Here is a 16160-nt window from a genome sequence, read left to right as displayed (position 1 = left end):
CTGGGTACTAATAAATGAATAGAATTGGGCCTGAATAATTGCATGGGAACTCCTGAGCTCAACAGATCCTCCTGCCTCAGCCTCCCAGAGTGCTAGGATTCCAGGTGTGAGCCACTATACTCGACCGACACTTTTTTTTGTGCATTTTTATTCTTAAAGGACTTCACAATGGAAATTCCATGTTTTTCTTTCTTTCTTTTTTTTTTTTTTTTGAGACAGAACCTTACTTTGTCATCCTCACTAGAGTACTATGGCGTCATAGCTCATAGCAATTTCGAACTCTTGGGCTCAAGAGATTCTCTTGCCTCAGCCTCCGGAGTAGCTGGGACTATAGGCGCCTGCCACAATGCCTGGCTATTTTTAGAGACAGGGTCTCACTCTTGCTCAGGGTAGTTTTGAACCCGTGAGCTCAGGCAATCTGCCTGCCTCAGCCTCCCAGAGTCCTGGGATTACAGGCATGAGCCACTGTGCCCAGCATAAAAATGCTTTTGAATGGGTAATATAGTCATACCCCAAAATTCAAAATGTAGCAAAAAAGGGCAGCGCCTGTGGCTCAGTGAGTAGGGTGCCAGCCCCACATGGCTAGGTTGGCGGCATTGAACCCAGCCCCCGCCAAATTGCAACACTAACGAAAAAAAAAGTAGCAAAAAACCCCCCTAACAAACCCTAATATAAAATGAAGAGCCCCCACCCAGCCTTCCAGTTCCTCTACTCAGAACCATCTGTGATATTTTATACAATATAAGCAAATATTGTTCCTTAAATAGTAGCAACACACATACAATGTTCTGCACCCTGCTTTTTTCATGTATTCAAATATTTTGCATCATTCCATGTGTGTAGACAGAAACCATACCATCAATGGCTGCATTTAAATGGACATTTGGGTTGCTCCATTCTTCTATTACAAATAAACTACAAAAATAACCTGGTACATGTTTTATGTTACCTATATGAATATGTCTGTAAGATAAATTCCTGTAAACGAAATTGCTTATGAACAGAGCATTTGTAGATGGAGTTTTCTTTTTTCTCTTTTTTTTTTTTTTTTTTTTGTAGAGACAGAGTCTCACTGTACCGCCCTCAGTAGAGTGCCGTGGCGTCACACGGCTCACAGCAACCTCCAACTCTTGGGCTTACGCGATTCTCCTGCCTCAGCCTCCCGAGCAGCTGGGACTACAGGCGCCCGCCACAACGCCCGGCTATTTTTTTGTTGCGGTTTGGCCGGGGCTGGGTTTGAACCCGCCACCCTCGGCATATGGGGCCGGCGCCCTACTCACTGAGCCACAGGCGCTGCCCCTCTTTTTTCTCTTTTTTTAGAGACAGTCTCACTTTATCGCCCTGTGTAGAGTGCTATAGTGTCACAGCTCACAGCAGCCTCCAGCTCTTGGGCTTAGGTGATTCTCTTGCCTCAACCTCCTGAGTAGCTGGGACTACAGGTGCCCGCCACAACGCCCAGCTATTTTTTTGTTGCAGTTTGGCTGGGGCTGGGTTTGAACCTGCCACCCTTTGTATATGAGGCCAGCACCCTACTCACTGAGCCACAGGTGCCACCCCCTGTAGATGGAGTTTTGATAAATACTAACAAATTTCTTCAAAGAGGATGTATTAATTTATATACTCATCCACTAGTACTCCACGAAACACCTCTTGTCCCTTTTTTTTTTTTTTTGAGACAGTCTCACTTTGTCGCCCTTGGTAGAGTTCTATGACATCATAGCTCACAGCAACCTCAAATTCTTGGGATCAAGCATTTCTCTTGCCTCAGCCTCCCAGGTAGCTGGGACTATGGCACCTGCCTCAATGCCTATTTCTTTTCTTTTCTTTCTTTTTTTTTTTTTTGAGATAGAGTCTCACTGTGTCGCCCTCAGTAGAGTGCCGTTTTATCACAGCTTACAGCAACCTCTAGCTCTTGGGCTTAGGCGATTCTCTTGCCCCAGCCTCCCAAGTAGCTGGGACAACAGGCGCCTGACACAACGCCCATCTATTTTTTTGTTGCATTTTGGCCAGGGCCAGGTTCGAACCCACCACCCTTGGTATATGGGGCCAGTGCCCTACTCACTGAGCCACAGGTGCTGCCTGCCTGGCTATTTCTTAGAGATGGGGTCTTGCTCTGGCTCAGGCTGGTCTCGAACCTGTAAGTTCAGGCAATTCACCCATCTGGCCTCCCAAATGCTGGGATTACAGGCATGAGCCACTGAGCCCCGTCTGCCCCTTGCCCCTTTTTCCCTTTGGCAACAGAGTGTTCTCAAACTTTGTGATCTTTGCCAGACAAAAGAAAAATAATGTTTTATATAGTTTTAATATTTAAGAGTTTGTATATCAATTCATTAAAATACATCATAAGACGTGTATTTCATTTCTATTAAATGGTTCCTATTCTTTGTTCCTTTTCTACAAATTAGCCTGTTTCTTATTTGTGACCCTTAATGTGTTTTTTGTCTATAATATGAATCAGATTTTCCCCCCTTGTTTGTCATTTGCTAATAGTAGTTAATGCTATGCAGAAATTGCTTACTTTTATGTTATTATGGTTATGGATCTTTTATGGCTTCGAGTTTTTTGGTCGTATTTTAAAAGGCTTTCCCCATTGCATCATGTTGTTAACAGCTTTTCTCACTTCCTCTAGTACTCTTACGTTTTTTTTGAGACAGTCTCAAGCTGTTGCCCTGGTTAGAGTGCCATACTGTCATAGCTCCAGCAATCCTCTTGCCTCAGTTTTTCTATTTTTAGTAGAGATGGGGGTCTCGATTTTGCTCAGGCTGGTCTTGAACTTGTGAGCTCAAGCAATCCACCTGCCTCGGCCTCCTAAAGTGCTAGGATTACAGGCATGAGCCACCTTGCTGGCCTATAATTTGATTTTTTAATATTTAAATCTTTGATCCACCTGGAACATTTATTTTTTCAGACAGAATCTCACTTTGTCACCCTCAGTAGAGTGCTGTGGGTGTCACAGTTCATAGCAACCTTAACCTCTTGGGCTCAAACAATTCTCTTGCCTCATCCTCTCGAGTAGGTGGGACTATAGGCAACTAGCCGAATGCCCAGCTATTTTTAGAGATAGGGTCTCACTCTGGCTCAGGCTGGTTTCGAACCTGTGAGCTCAAGCAATTCACCTGCCTCAGCCTTGGAACATTTATTTATTCATACATTCATTCATTTACTTTTAGAGATGGGAGGGGGAGTCTCACTATGTTGCCCAAACCAGCCTTGAACTCTTCTGCTCAAGTGATCCTCTCACCTCAGCTTCCCTAGTAGCTGGGACTACAAAAACATGTGCCACCGCACCTGGCTTTTTTTTTTTTTTGAGACAGAATCTCACTATGTTGCCGTCAGTAGAATGCCATGGTGTCATAGCTCACAGTAACCTCAAACTCCTGGGGTCAAGTGATCCTCTTGTCTCAGCCTTTCAAGTAGTTGGGACTATAGGCACCTGCCATAAGCCCGGCTATTTTTTAGAGATGGTGTCTCACTCTTGCTCAGGCTAGTCTCTTTTTTAAAAAAATATTTATTTATTTATTTATTTTGTGGTTTTTGGCCAGGGCCAAAAACATATGGGGCTGGCGCTCTACTCCTTTGAGCCACAGGTGCCGCCCTGGTCTCGAACTCTTGAGCTCAAGCAATCTACCTGCCTTGGCCTCCCAGAGTACTGGGATTACAGGCATTAGCCACCACACCAGGCTTATTTTTACATCGTTAATGGTATAAAAAAATGAAAATAATAATATTTCATGATATGAAATGAAAGGACATTTAAATATTACTTCCCATGAAAAAAGTCTTATTGAAACACAGCCAGACTTTTTCATTTACACATTATCTATGTTTACTTTCATGCCCACCAGGCAGAGGTGTGTATGCAACAAAACTGTATGACTTGCAATGCCTAGAACATTTACTATCTGGCCCTTTACAGAAAAAGTTTGCCAAGCCGCTTTAGATTTTTTCTTCTTCTCTAATTTAAGTATCTAAAGGTAAAAATTTCCCTCATTACCTACTTTAGCTACATTCCACAAGTTCTGATATATTTTCATTATCATTCAGGTCAAAATATTTGCTAGTTTCCCTGGCAATTTGTTTTGAGCCTGAGGTTATATAGAAATAAATTACCAAATTTTCAGGTAGGTTTTTGTTATTGATTTCTTTTTTTTTTTTTTTGTAGAGACAGAGTCTCACTTTATGGCCCTCGGTAGAGTGCCGTGGCCTCACACAGCTCACAGCAACCTCCAACTCCTGGGCCCAAGCGATTCTCCTGTCTCAGCCTCCCGAGCAGCTGGGACTACAGGCGCCCGCCACAAGGCCCGGCTATTTTTTTGTTGCAGTTTGGCTGGGGCTGGGTTTGAATCCGCCACCCTCGGCATATGGGGCCGGCGCCTTACTGACTGAGCCACAGTCAGTAACAAGCCACCGCCCTTGTTATTGATTTCTAATATAATTCTACCATAGTCAGAGACATACTCCGTATGATTTCAAACTTTGCTCTGTCCCCCAGGCTACAGTCATCATAGCTCACTGTAACCTCGAACGCCTAGGCTTAAGCAATCTTCCTGTCTCAGTCTCCCCAGTAGCTGGAACTGCACACCACCACGCCCACCTGTGAACTGTGAAGCCATTGGCACTCTACCAAGGGCGACATAGTGGGACTCTGTCTCAAAAAAAAAAAAAAAATTAGAATAATCTTGTCTACATCTATAAAATATTTTGCTGGAATTCTGATAGGCATTCCATTAAGCCTACAAATCAATTTGGGGAAAACTGAATCTTTACTATGTTCAGTCTTTCAACTTGTGAACATAGCATATCTCTCCATTTTTCTAAATGTTCTTTGATTTCTTTGATTAGCATTGTGTAGTTTTCAGCACACAAGATTTTGTTGCTGTTTTGCTAGATTTATACCTAAGTATTTCACTTGGGGGGGGGGAAGGCCAATGTAAATAATTTTTTTTTTAGAAAAAGGGTTCTCTTGGTTCCCTATCATAAAGCTGGTTTCACCCTTGTTTTCATATATCAGCTGATAGAGATTTACAGACTCACAAGAAAATTTCCTTTGCATGACTTTGAGACAGGATTTATGGTTGAAAATCTGAGGGAGCTCTCAAAACAAACTTTCCAGGCTAAGACCCAACACTGTTCGATGGTTCATTTAGTGTAAATCAAAATAACCAGACATCAATTAATTTTTTTTTTTTTTTGGTAGAGACAGAGTCTCACTTTATGGCCCTCGGTAGAGTGCCGTGGCCTCACACAGCTCACAGCAACCTCCAACTCCTGGGCTTAAGCGATTCTCTTGCCTCAGCCTCCCGAGTAGCTGGGACTACAGGCGCCCGCCACAACGCCCGGCTAACATCAATTTATTTTTAAACCATTTATGTCCTTCTTACTGGGTTTCTCATCAGTTTTGAATCATTTCTTTTCTTCACTTTCCCCCTCCTCTCCTGTGCACGTACACACATACATACTCTCCTTAACTGAATCTCTGATAACTGCAAAAATTGTATTGGGTAGATAGAGTCATTGAATCATAGAAGGTTAAAGCTTTTATGATATTATTTAATCTAAAAAAATATTTAAGAGGGTGGCGCCTGTAGCTCAGTGAGTAGGGCGCCGGCCCCATATACCGAGGGTGGCGGGTTCAAACCCAGCCCCAGCTGAACTGCAACCAAAAAATAGCTGGGTGTTGTGGCGGGCGCCTGTAGTCCTAGCTGCTTGGGAGGCTGAGGCAGGAGAATTATGGAAGCCCAAGAGCTAGAGGTTGCTTAAATATATATATATATATTTAAGAACTCTGGGGTGGCGCCTGTGGCTCAGTCGGTAGGGCGTTGGCCCCATATACCGAGGGTAGTGGATTCAAACCCGGCCTTGGCCAAACTGCAACCAAAAAATAGCCGGGCGTTGTGGCGCGTGCCTGTAGTCCCAGCTGCTCAGGAGGCTGAGGCAAGAGAATCGTGTAAGCCCAAAACCTTGGAGGTTGCTGTGAGCCGTGTGACGTTATGGCACTCTACGGGCAGCAAAGTGAGACTCTGTCTCTACTAAAAAAAAAAAAAGAACTCTGGAGATACTTTTACACCATTGTATTATGTACACAATTATACAATTAAACCTAGGCTCTGGGTTTTACACATCAACTAACTGGAGTCAAGAGAGGTTTAATGACGTGTGATATCACATAGCTAAGGGACAAAGCTGTACTAAAGGATAGGTCTCCTAACTCTCAGATACTATATTTTTAATTTCAGTGTCCATGTGTTCATAGTAGCATACAGCAGACATACAACTGATTTTTGTACATTTATCTTATATTCTGTGACTTAACTGAACTTACCAGTTCTAGGAGCTTTTTGTGTATATATATATATATATATATTTTTTTTTTGTTTTGTTTTGTTTTTTGTAGAGACAGTCTTACTTTATGGCCCTCGGTAGAGTGCTGTGGCCTCACACAGCTCACAGCAACCTCCAACTCCTGGGCTTAAGCGATTCTCTTGCCTCAGCCTCCCGAGTAGCTGGGACTACAGGCGCCCGCCACAACGCCCGGCTATTTTTTGGTTGCAGTTTGGCCGGGGCCAGGTTTGAACCTGCCACCCTCGGTATATGGGGCCGGCACCTTACTGACTGAGCCACAGGCGCTGCCCGATCTTTTTGTATATTCAATGGAATTTTTTTCTCTTCTTTTTTTTCTTTCTTTCCTTTTTCTCTTTTTTTTTCCAGACAGGGTCTCACTCTGTTGGCCAGGCTGGGATGCAGTAGCATAGACTGGTCACAGCTCACTAAAGCCTCCTAGGTTCAAGAGATCCTTCTGCTTCAGCTTCCTGCATCACTGGGACTACCAGGGCCTGCTCCCACACCTGGACAAGGCCTCATTATGTTACCCAGGCTAGTCTTAAACTCCTAGTCTTAAATGATCCTCCTGCCTTGGCCTTCTAAAGTGTTGGGATTACAGCAATGAGCCACTGTGCCCAACCTCATTAGATGATCTAAAAGTAGGAACACTTTTTTATTTTTATGTCTTGTATTTCCTCTTCTCACCTTACCACTTCCAGCACTATTTTGGATAAGAGCAGTAAGAGTAAATTTCCTTGCCCAATCTTATTGAGAAATCATTCAGTGTTTTTTTTTGAGACAGTCTTACTAAGTTGCCCTGGGTACAGTGCCGTGGCGTCATAGCTCAGAGAAACCTCTAACTCTTGGGTTTAAGCGATTCTCTTGCCTCAGCCTCCCAAGTAGCTGGGACTACGGGTGCCCACCACAATGCCCGACTATTTTTTGTTGCAGTCGTCATTGTTGTTTAGCTGGCTGGGGCTGGGTTCAAACCCGCCAGCCTCCATGTATGTAGCTGATGCCATAACAACTGTGCTAAGGGCGCAGAGCCAATCATTCAGTTTTTTACCATCAAATATAATGTTCAGTTTTATTTCCATGTCTGGGATATAGGAGACAAAAGAAAACCCAGGAAACTAATCACCAAGTTGTTTCCAGGTCCTAAGGTTCCTTGCTAGTCTGATTTTTTTTTTCTACCCTTCACAGCATTCTGGTTATATTTGTTTTATATATTATATCCAGGATTTTTAGTTGTATTTAGGGGGAGGAATAAGGAAAAGTTTGTCTATTCCATCTTCCCTGAAGTGGTAGTCCTGGTTAATTTTTATTGGTTATCTTTCTTAGCATTTGATTTCTATTATTTCAGTGTCAGTGCAAATTTTGGTTTGCAAGCTCTTTTGAGTGGGGTGTTTTTATTATTAATTTCCCCCCTTTCTCTTGTCTAATCATTTTGCAATTTCTTTTTTCTGGTTCCCTAACATCACCTGTGCCACAGTGAAATTTAGGATCATAGTTCTAATCACTGACACAGTCCTTTCCAACTTTTTTTTTTTTTTTTTTGTAGAGACAGAGTCTCACTTTATGGCCTCACACAGCTCACAGTAACCTCCAACTCATGGGCTTAAGCGATTCTCTTGCCTCAGCCTCCCAAGTAGCTGGGACTACAGGTGCCCGCCACAACGCCCGGCTATTTTCTGTTTTTTTTTTGCATTTTGGCCGGGGCAGGGTTTGAACCCGCCACCCTCGGTATATGGGGCTGGCGCCTTACCGACTGAGCCACAGGCGCCGCCCCCTTTCCAACTTTCTAAACATAGTCCTTTCCAACTTTGTAAAGCTTTCCTTTTCCCCACCTCAATTAACTATTTTTAGCTTCTTTTCATGAAGCTGGTTAGGGGTTAGCATCTCACTCTCCTGCCTCATGTTCTCAATCTCTTTATGGGATATTTTCAGTATCTATTTACTTCTCAGGAACTCAACTCTCAGATCTGCAGGTCAGCAAGTCCACAGCTTCAGACTCATTTAGTGACTTGCCTCTCTTTTTTGATCCATGGAGATGGTTATTTTGTTTTTTAGCCCAAATATGTTCTTTGACTTTTTTTTTTTTTTTTGCAGTTTTTGGCCGGGGCTGAGTTTGAACCCACCACCTCCAGCATATGCGGCTGGTGCCTTACTCCTTTGAGCCACAGATGCCGCCACCCTTTTTTGTTTTTTTTTACATTTAACTTCTTGCTATGTGTTTGCAACAGAGGGGCTATATCAAGAGTTTGGACCTAGAAAGTCATCTTGATCGGAAGGTCCAAGCCACATTTTCTATGGAATGTATCAAGAGAACAAATCTGGGGAATCTAGAATTAGCCTCTTGTCTGTCTTTAGTCACACATTAATAAAATACTATTTGATTCAGTACTCCTAGGGCCTACCTATAGTAACTCTCTTATATTCATCATCTTCTTTTTTTTTTTTTTTTTCTTAAAGAGACAGGGTCTTACTCTGTTGCCCAGGCAGGAGTGACAAGCCTGATCATAGCTTACTGCAACCCTGAATTCCTGACTCAAATGATCATTCTGCCTCAGCTTCCTATAGCTGGAACTATAGGCACATATCACCATGCCTGGCTAACTTTAGTTTTTTATTTGTAGAGACTGGTGTGTATGTATGCTGCATTTCGTTATTTTGTTCAGGCTGGCCTTGAACTTCTAGCCTCGAATGATTCTCCTGCCTTGGCCTCCCAAGTGAAGTTCTCACTATTAGGACAGATTCAGACTAAAGCATGATATAGCCATCTCTAATAAGTTCTAATTCTTTTAACATAATTTCCTTAGACTGTCTCTTTCTCTTTACCTTATATAAAAGACATGTTTAGGATTATAGGGCAGGGGGATTCAGAAGGAGGAGAAGGACAGGATTTCTAGTCCTTTCCAGTACCCTGGCATCTTAAGGAAAATCACATATCTCCTAAGAAAGCAATTAGGCTAAATTATCTCTGGCTATTAGCAAAGTGAATTCAAGTGAATGTTTCTTCCCAAAGATGGACTACTCTGATTACTGTCTAACCAAGTTAATAACAGGAAGAGTTCATTTATTTCTAAACAAGGTAAGAGTTAGAGATAGGTAACCCATTTATAAGGGCAGATGAACATAGCTGTATATAGAGAACAGGCATACAATTGGAAGATGTTATTTCTCTTCTTGAAATAGCTGGGTGGGAACACATGTTTATAAATTGAGCTTCTTCCTCTGGTATAATCTGCGAACTTTAGCAATAATGAATGATCTAAAGAGAAGACAGGCCAGACAGAGTTCTGAAAATGGGAGAGGGGAAGAGGAAAAATTCTAATATGGAAAGAAAAAAGGCTAGTTTAAATGCCAAATTTGTTGAAGTATAACACTCTTCCTACAAGGTTTTGAGTTAAGACAGCTGGGAGAATAAGAAGACAGGAAGGAAAAACAGCAAGTAACACTTTACAGTCCTAGTTTTTCTACTAGGGCTAGATTTAGGGCAGCAAATAGGCTGAAGGGAAAGAAAAACTAAATTTCATCTTACAAAGTTTCCTGGCCAGGCAAGGTGGCTCACGCCTGTAATCCCAGCACTCTGGGTGGAAATGGATTGCCAGGTCAATGGATTGCCCTGAGCTCACAGGTTTGAGACTAGCCTAAGCAAGAGCGAAATTCCATCTCTAAAAATACCCAGGCGTTGGCTCAATGCCTGTAGCACAATCATCACAGCGCCAGCCACATACACTGAAGCTGGCGGGTTCAACCCTGGCCCAGGCCAGCTAAACAACAATAACAACTGCGACAAGAAAATAACAAAGTTGTGGCGGGCACCTGTAGTCCCAGGTACTTGGGAGGCTGAGGCAAGGAGAATCACTTAAGCCCAAGAGTTAGAGGTTGCTGTGAGCTGTGACACCACAGCACTCTACTACAGGTGACATAGTGAGACTCTTGCCGGGCATTGTGGCATATGCCTGTAGTCCCAGCTTCTTGGGAGGCTGAGGCAAGAGAATCACTTGAGCTCAAGAGTTTGAGCTTGCAGTGAGCTATGACACTATGGCACTCTACTGAGAGGATAACAAAGTAAAACTCTGTCTCAGAAAAAAAAGAAAGAACGTTTCCTTTTTTTTTTTTTTCTTTTTATGACACAGAGTTTTACTTTATTGCCCTTGGTAGAGTGCTGTGGCATCCTAGCTCACAGCAACCTCAGTGTCCTGGGCTTAAGCAAGCAATTCTCTTGCCTTTTATTTGAGACAGTCTCAAGCTTTCACCCTGGGTAGAGTGTCGTGGCATCATAGCTCACAAAAATCTCCAACTCTTGGGCTAAAGCGAACCTCTTGCCTCAGTTTTTCTATTTTTTAGTAGAGACAGGGTCTTGCTTTTGCTCAGGCTGCTCTCGATCTCCTGAGCTCAGGCAATCCACCGGCCTTGGCCTCCCAGAGTGCTAGGATTATAGGTGTGAGCCACTGTGCCTGCCTTTTTTTTTTTTTTGGAGACAGAGTCTCAAGTTGTCACTTTGGATAGAGTGCCGTAGCGTCGTAGCTTACAGCAATCTCAAATTCTTAGGCTCAAGCAATTCTTTTGCCTCAGCCTCCTGAGTAGCTGGGACTATAGGTGCCCGCCACAGTGCACAACTATTTTGAGAGACAAAGTCTCGCTCTTGCTCAGGCTGGTCTCAAACCTGTGAGCTCAAGCAATACACCTGCCTCGTCCCCCTAGAGTGCTGGGATTACAGGCATGAGTCACCACGCCTGGCCCCAAGTTTCCTATTTTTTGTAAGTGTTCACAAAATAAGGAAAGGTTTGGCATATTTGAAGATGATTATAATACTTTTAAAGATAGTTGTAATAAATAGTGCTTTGTATTTCTCTAGGTGGTTATTTTCAGATTTACCAACAAGTCATATGAACATAATCTTGTTTGCCACTGTTTAGTTTAAGAGTGCTGACTATTTTCCCTCCTTAAAGGTAATCAATATTGGAACAGGGTAAAGGGAAATGACTTATGTAGGAGGTAGTAGCAAGGTTCCTCCAGTTCTCAGGAGTGCAATGCTGGGACAATCCAACTCTAACGCAGCATTTCTTGTTTCAGGGGACAATTCAAAATCCTGAAACGTCTGTGTAGTCAAGTCTGATTCGAGCGTAATAGCAGAAAGAGTAAATTTTACGACTAGGCCCTTCATGTTTAATATCTCTGTCAGTGCACACTTCCTCCCACGATATAGTAACCTTCATGTTTGGGTCCTTCATGCTCAGATCATTCTCCTTTTTAAAATTAATTAATTAACTGATTATTTTCTTAAAAAATATTTTTTTTAATTTTTTTGAGACAGAGCCTCATGGTGTCGCCCTCAGTAGAGTGCTGTGGCGTCACAGCTCACAGCAACCTCAAACTCTTGGGCTGAAGCAATTCTCTCTTTTTTTTTTTTTGTAGAGACAGAATCTCATTGTACCACCCTCGGTAGAGTGCCGTGGTGTCACACGGCTCACAGCAACCTCCAGCTCTTGGGCTTACGTGATTCTCTTGCCTCAGCCTCCCGAGCAGCTGGGACTACAGGTGCCCGCCACAACGCCCGGCTATTTTTTTGTTGCAGTTTGGCCGGGGCTGGGTTTGAACCCGCCGCCCTCGGTATATGGGGCCGGCGCCCTACTCACTGAGCCACAGGCGCCGACCTCTGAAGCAATTCTCTTGCCTCAGCCTCCCAAGTAGCTGGGACTACAGGGGCCCACCACAACGCCCGGCTATTTTTTGGTGGTTGTTGGCCTGAGCTGGATTCGAACCCACCAGCTCTGGTGTATGTGGCTGGCACCCTAACCACTGTGCTAATGGGTGCTGAGCCTATTTTCTTTCTTTTTTTAAAAGCTAGGATCTCACTCTGTTGCCCAGGCTGAAGTGCAGTGACATAATCATAGCTCACTATAACCTTGAATTCCTGAGCTCAAGCAATACTCCTGCCTCAGCCCCTCAAAGAGCTAGGATTACAGGCATGAGCCACTGTGCCTGGCCCAATTCTATATCTCCGGTCACTTCTCAGCCTCTTTTGCTGTACTTCATGTATAGGTGATGATTCGAACTTCTATATCCAGCCCCTTTCTGTTAAACTCCAGATTCATATATCTAATTGCAAACTTGACATTTCCATTTGATGTCTAAATAGAGTTGCCAAACCTAACATAACTGAAACTGATATCCATCCTCCCCTTGACACCTCCACCCCCAGTAATAACAACAAAAATAACTTGCTCTAAATTATCCTTATCTTAGCTAATGGCATCTCCATCCTTCCAGTTTTTCAGGCTCCAAAACTTGGAGTTTTATACTTGACTCCTCTCCTATTCTTATGTCCCACAACTGACACTCAGCAAAACTTGTTGCCTCAACCTTCCAAATATATCCAGATTTTGGCCACATCTCACAACCTCCACTTCTACTACTCCAAACCCTCCTTGAATTATTGTAGTAGCTTCCTAACTAGGAATGGAGATTGGAGAAGAACAATATTTATGTCCAGGCTTTGGCCTCGGAATGTACTTGGCTGAAACACAGCTATAAATGAGGGCCAGAAATAACAGAAATACTTTTATGAATCAAACAAAGGTTGTTCATTGAACTGATAAAATGAAAAATCCTCTTGTCTGAGACCCAAATAATTTAATTATTTCACTATTTCTGAAGAAAAATGTTTTGACTTACAAAATTAACTTTTGAACATAGGTCATTCACAAGTTGGGGACTTCCCCAAAATAGGATATTTAAATCTTTTCTTGATTACTCAAGGACATTATTCTAGATATGATTATCCTATAGTGTGCTAAAGCAATGTCCCTTTAAAGATTCCTGAAGTATTAGGGTTAATGGCCCTTTATTAATTGATTTTTTTTTTTTTTTTTTTGAGACAAAGCTTCAAGCTGTTGCCCTGGGTAGAGTGCTGTGGCATCACAGTTCATAGCAACCTCCAACTCCTGGGCTCAAGTGAGTCGCCTGCCACAATGCCTGGCCATTTTTTAGTTGCAGCTGTCATTGTCGGGTGGCAGGACCGGGCTGGATTTGAACCCACCAGCTCAGGTGCACGTGGCTGGTGCCTTAGCTATTTGAGCCACAGGTTCTGGGCCAAAGAAATTTTTTTTGCAGTTTTTTTTTGGCTGGGGCCAGGTTTGAACCCACCACCTCCAGTATATGCGGCCGACACCCTACTCCTTGAGCCATAGGTGCCACCATTTTTTTTTTTTTTTTCAGACAGTCTTATTATGTTGCCCTCGGTAGAGTGAGACACAGCACTCACAGCTCATAGCAACCTCAAACTCTTTGGCTTAAGCGATTCTCTTACTTCAGCCTCCCAAGTAGCTGGGACTACATGCGCCCATCACAACACCCAGTTATTTTCTTGTTGCAGTTGTCATAGTTGTTTAGCTGGCCTGGGCCGGGCTCAAACCCGCCAGCCTCAGTGTATGTGGCTGGCACCGTAACCACTGGGCTAGGGGCGCCAAGCCAGCCCTTTATTAATTGAGACCTAATTACTCTGCTGAGTTTCTGTGTTTTGCTCTTCAGAGTCTCTTCTTTGGCTGTCAGTAGTTACTTTCTCTTGTTGTTAATATGTCTACCTTTGGCAGCAGTTGTTCCTTTATCACCAACCTCTCCAACTTCCTTCTAATCTACTATAGGTGAGGAAACCAGGGAGTTAAGACACCACTAATTACATGATCCTCTTTTTTTTTTTTTTTTTGCAATTTTTGGCTGGGGCTGGGTTTGAACCTGCCACCTCTGGCATATGGGGCCAGCGCCCTACTCCTTTGAGCCACAGGTGCCGCCCTCATGGAGTCTGTTATTTGCAATTCAGATCTATGGGTAAAAACTCTACAGCTAATAGCCAAAGAAGTTAGCCAGACAAAACTATTTTTGGTAACTCCCTACAACTATAGTTCTTCAGTAAGCTTTAAGTGTTGTGTGTGTGTAGGTAGGTAGTAGATGTCCAATAAACAACTTTAAAAAAATTAAAGACTTAGGCTAGATGTGGTGGCTCACACCTGTAATCCTAGCTCTCTGGGAGGCCAAAGTGGGTGGATTGTTTGAGCTCAGGAGTTCGAGATTAGCCTGAGCAAGAGCAAGGCCCTGTCTCTACTAATAGTAGAAAAACTAGCTGAGCATTGTAGTGGGTGCTTATAGTCCCAACTACTGAGAGGCTGAGGCAAGAGGAAGGCTTGAGCCCAGGAGTTTGAGGTCGCTGTGAGCTATGATGCCTCAGCATTCTAGCCTGGGGCAACAGAGTAAGACTGTCTCAAAAAAAAAGAAAAGACTTCTTCTTTTTTTTCTCTTTTGAGCATGCTATTTCTTTTCTTTTCTTTTTTTTTTTCAGACAGAGCCTCATTATGTCACCCTCAGTAGAGTACCATGGCGTCACACTTCACAGCAACCTCAAACTCTTGGGCTGAAGCAATTCTCTTGCCTCAGCCTCCCAAACAGCTGGGACTACAGGTGCCTGCCACAATGCCCGGCTATTTTTTTGTTGTAGTTATCACTGTTGTTTAGCTGACCCAGGCCGGGCTCAAACCCACCAGCCTCGGTGCATGTGGCTGGTGCCGTAACCACTGCACACAGGCACCTTTTCTTTCTTTCTTTTGATACACAGTCTCATACTGTCGCTGTGGGTAGAGTACCATTACGGCATTCTAGCTCACAGCAACCTCAAACACTTGGGCTCAAGTAATTCTCTTGCCTCAGCCTCCTGAGTAGCTGAGATTACAGACACCCACAACACCTGGTTAGTTTTTTTTCTATTTTTAGAGATGGGGTCTTGCTCTTGCTTAAGCTGGTCTTCAATTTCTTCCTGAGCTCAGGCAATTCAACCACCTTGCCCTCCCAGAGTGCTAGGATTACTAGTCTGAGCCACCACCCTCAGCCAATTTTTTCTGTATTTTTGATAGAGATGGGGTCTTGCTCTTAATGAGACTGGTCTCAAAGTCCTGACCGCAGGTGATTCTCCCACCCTGTGTTCCAATGTTATATAGCTAAATAAGATGCAAAGTTAGGATCTGAATCCAAATGATCTGACCTTAAACTAAAGCCTGTATGTACTTTAAACTACGTTGCCTCACAAGATAAAAATACATTTTCTTGGTTCCAGAAGCTCATATTTCCAGGTGTAAAACACTAAATGGTCTATGTACTGCACTTGAGAATAACATTGTGGACTAGAGTGAAAGACATCAACACCAGTAGGTTTGAGTTGAGAAGCAGGTTATTGATTTTATGTTTGACCTCTCTGTACCAGAAAAGAAAAGAGAAGCAGCAATAAAGCTGCATATTGGTGGCAAAGGGAAAGATACCTCGAGTAGAGGAGGCACGAAGCAAAAAGGCAATGTCAAATTGAGCAGAAGACAGCAAAGGATAGAAATTAGGCATAGAAATTCAGAGATCCAAAGCAAAGTTCTTTTTTTTGAGACACAGTCTCATTATGTTGCTCTTGGTAGAGTGCCATGGTGTCACAGCTCACAGCAACCTCTAACTCGGGCATAAGCAATTCTCTTGCCTCAGCCTCCCAAGTAGCTGGGACTACAGGTGCCTGACACAACACTTGGCTATTTTTTTGGTTGTAATTGTCATTGTTGTTTAGCAGGCCGAGCAGGGTTTGAATCCGCCTGCCCCCGTGTATGTGGCCAGTGCCCTAACCATTAAGCTATGGGTACCAAGCTAAAGCAAAGTTCTTATTATGAAACATATAATGTGTTTCCTTTGTGTATGAGGTGCTTTATTAACAATAAAAGAAACAAAGCTCTGTTCTCAAAGAGCTAGAAAATTTAAGAAGTATCTTAATTTTTTTTTTTTTTTTTTGCAGTTTTTGGCCGGGGCCA

General features: G+C 43.2%; 1 protein-coding gene across 2 annotated transcripts in view; it reads right to left on the bottom strand.

The window, feature by feature from the left end:
• Window positions 1–16160, bottom strand: part of ZNF609 (zinc finger protein 609) — a 261907-nt gene that overhangs the window by 14441 nt on the left and 231306 nt on the right. The gene's annotated exons all lie outside the window — the stretch shown is intronic.

This window comes from Nycticebus coucang, chromosome 6 (genome assembly GCF_027406575.1).
Source record: "Nycticebus coucang isolate mNycCou1 chromosome 6, mNycCou1.pri, whole genome shotgun sequence".
In the NCBI taxonomy this organism is placed as follows: Eukaryota; Metazoa; Chordata; class Mammalia; order Primates; family Lorisidae; genus Nycticebus; species Nycticebus coucang.
The sequence above is the reverse complement of the archived record's forward strand: the minus strand, read 5'-3'. Positions and strand labels throughout refer to the sequence as shown.